At 48.8% G+C, this 3,600-nt stretch overlaps 1 pseudogene; it reads left to right on the top strand.

Moving 5' to 3' along the window:
- Nucleotides 1–3,106: 3,106 nt before the first annotated feature.
- LOC110328426 lies at nt 3,107–3,451 on the top strand (annotated as a pseudogene).
- Nucleotides 3,452–3,600: the final 149 nt, after the last annotated feature.

Here is a 3,600-nt window from a genome sequence, read left to right as displayed (position 1 = left end):
CAGCCCGGCCATCTTTTCGGCACGGCACGGACGACTCCTCCAAGCGCGACGGCCGCCGCCGCCGCCGCTGCCGCCGCCTGCCCAGCCGCGGTTTAAACGAGCTCACCCCGCCAGGCCGCCGTCGCCACCCAGCGCGCACGACGAGGCCCGCTGCAGGCCCCTCCCTCGTTCCTGGCCGCCCTCACCCTTCTTCTCGCGCCGCTCTAGCTCCGTGGGGCCGGGGCTACTCCGGCCGCGCTGGATGGTGCGGCGCCTCAGGCCCGACCGGTAACGACGACCGTTACCCCAACGGGCAAAGACACTGTCATCCCCGAGCCTCCCCCGCCGCCGTCGTCGCTAGCCCTTGTACGCATGCGCACAGCGCGCTCTCTCCCCCCACCCCCCGCCCTTCCTCTCCCTCCGCTTCCCTTTTCCCCTGCTTCTCCTCTAAAAGCCCCCTCCACACCCTCCCCGCGCGGCCGGCTCCACTGCGCATGCACAAAGCCCCACCACCACCACCACCACCACCACCACCCGACCCTACCGCCTTTCGCCCTTACGCGTGCGCTTTGACCGCCCACCCAGAAAACCGGATAAACACATTAGCCCGCTCACGCCAGCCCCGCCCTGCCCCGCCGCCAGCACACCCCGAGCTCACTGCGCATGTCTGGCTCGCCACTTACGGGCTCCGAGCACGGAGCATGCTCCGTTGCGAGCCGGACGCTCTCTCCGCCCCTCCCCCACGCGCTCTCCCATCCCGTCTCCCCGGCGTGTGGGTTGTGGTGAATTGGGGTAGCGGGCACGGTCTCCCCTCGCGTGGGCTGCCCGCGTCGCGCCGTGGGGCGGGGAGGAGAGGGTGGGTTCGGGGACCGGAGTTGACCCGGGTGGGAGGATGGCAGCCCAGCTCCGGGCCTCGCCGCCCTCCTCCCGGAACCTAGCGCGTGGCGGGCCTTGGACTAGGCGCTGGCCCACAAGTTTGAAAGCCACTCCTCTAGGTCCCCAGCGAGCCTGCCCTTGTGCGTGGCCGCAGCTCGCGATGTATGCTCTGAGTCCTGGGGATGAGTCCTTCGTAGTTCTGCATTTAAAATACACACACAAAGCTTTTGCCTTTTTTGCAGAAGGCCGAGGACATTTGGATATAAATAAAAGCCTAACAGCGTGATTCTCCCCTTTCAAAATACAAATCCTTTTTTTGGGTAGCACAGTAGAAACTGCTCCTTGACATGATATTTTTTGCACATGATAAATGCTGTACACGTTCACAAAGTGAAGCTTATGACGTGTGCAAGCCTTTTACATGTGTGTGCTTATGGCATACCAAAATGCTAATTTTAGGGACTGGCCCATAAGTTATCAAGGAAACACAATCTTTGTCACGACTTGAAGACAGATTCTGGGTTTTTTTGTTTTGTTTTAGTAAAGCCTAACATACAGTACCAGTAAGAATCCAACTTCTTAACTTTATATATCAGCAGAGTAAGCTGTGGAGAATGTATTTAGTAGTCACGCGTGGGAAACGATATGTATTCTAAAATTAGCTCATTTTAAAGGCTCCATCTGCCATTTTCTTTTTATGACAGCTATTTTCTAAGGTCACTTTCAAACAAAACCGTTATACAGATCTATTTTTATCCAGACTCCTCTTAGGTCTTCTTCCACTGCACGCAGGTTGCTCTCCTCCAACAGAGAAACTTGAAGGGTAAAAGCCCAGGACTGCTTACATCCAGGCAGCATAGATGAGCCGTCCCCCGGGGAAACGGACTACGTGCAGGCATTTTATTCCCCTGTAACTAGATTTTTAAAATTTTTGAGAGTTGCACACCCCGATTTAAGATTAATTCTATTGATGATCTGTGTGAGTCAGAGTTAAACCCATTCTTTTTTTAGCTTTTGAATAGGTTGCACTAGATTATGGTACCAACAAGCAAATCAACTTGAACAGTACCCCTTTTATTGGCCTGCTTGAGCCTCGCTGGAAAAGGAATCGTATTGTTTATAGAAAATGAATTGCTTAAACTAAATGTTTAAGGGGGAAAAAAATCACATAAAGGTCAAGCCCATTAAGAGTGTCCACCTAAGATCTTTTTTTCACATATTATCCATTTTAGGGGAAATCAGGTTAATGTCCTGCAGGTGATTACTTGACAGCCATCGTACACAGCCTAGGTGTAAAGCTGCCAGGGATCAGAATAAATGCTTTATTTTACAATAAATAGTTTGAGATTTACAACATTATTTCACAGAAGTATATTTTACACTATCATTAGCATCATATATCTATCTATATGGTATATTTCTCACATTTAATGAATCAACCTGATAGCAATAACTAAAACCCATATGTTTGCCTGACTTACTTTCACACAGCTGTGACCACAGTTCCAAAAAGATACAAGACTTATTTTTACTCATGGTTTCAGAGGGTTTCAGTTCATCTTAGTGGGGAAGACAGGGTCACCACATGCTGGCTGTTCAGACCACATAAACCAGGAAACGGGGCTTCAGGAACAAGGGACAGAGTCTAACATCCAAAGCTTTACATTGAATGACCTGCCTCTACCAGCTAGGTCTCAGCTCCTTAGTGACCCCCAAAATGGGCAGACCATCTGGGAAACAAGTGTTCAAAACATGAGCCCAGAGGGGCGTTTCTGATTCATATTCACATCGATATTCATATTTGAATTTCTTCTAAGACCCTCTTTCTGTTCCAGGATACCACAGTAATTTAGACACACTGTCTCCTTGGCTTCCTCTTGACATCGAAGTAGATTTGCGTCTTCTCCAACAATTTTTAGTGCAGGTGGTTTAGTATTCAACTGTTTATCTGAAATTGAGATTCAACAGCATTCTGCATTTTATCTGGCAACCTAAGCTATGTTGACTTTTTTTTTTAATGACTGGGTCTAATTTGGTAACCCAGGCTGACCTCAAATTCTGAATCCTCCTCAAATTCAGGCTCTGAATAATATTGGTGTTATTACAGGCATGCAGAGAGTCCAGGGTCACCGTTCTAATAGTCCTGCTAATGGAGTTATAAACTGATACAATATTTCTTAAGGTCAACTGGCAATATTCATAGCTTATAAAGCTGGAAAAGCCCTTCTTTAGAGTCTTGGCTCCAAGATGATCAAAAAGAAGATGAAACAACGGTCGTGCCAAAAAGGGCCCTGGCCATGTGCAGCCAATTCGCTGCATGAACTGCACCCGGTGCATGCCCAAAGATAAGGCCATTAAGAAGTTTGTCAATCGGAACATTGTAGAAGCTGCTGCTGTCAGGGACATATCTGAAGCAAGCGTCTTCGATGCCTATGTGCTACCCAAGCCCTGTGTCAAACTGCATTACTGAGTGAGCTGTGCCATCCCTAGCAAGGTCGTCAGGAATCGATCCCCTGAAGCCCAGAAGGACCGGACACCCCCACCATGATTCAGACCTGCTGGCGCTGCACCACGACCTCCACCAAAGCCCATGTAAAGAGATGGTTTTGTAAGGGCAAAAGGAAAACTACCCTGAAAAAATAAAATGGAAGTTGTACTTTAAAAAAAAAAAAAAAAAAAAAAAAAGATTGAAAAATCTCAGAATCATAAGTTCTACTGCTCCTAATTAGATTTTTCCTGATGATT

Source organism: Mus pahari, chromosome 10, assembly GCF_900095145.1.
Source record: "Mus pahari chromosome 10, PAHARI_EIJ_v1.1, whole genome shotgun sequence".
NCBI classification, from domain to species: Eukaryota; Metazoa; Chordata; class Mammalia; order Rodentia; family Muridae; genus Mus; species Mus pahari.
The sequence above is the reverse complement of the archived record's forward strand: the minus strand, read 5'-3'. Positions and strand labels throughout refer to the sequence as shown.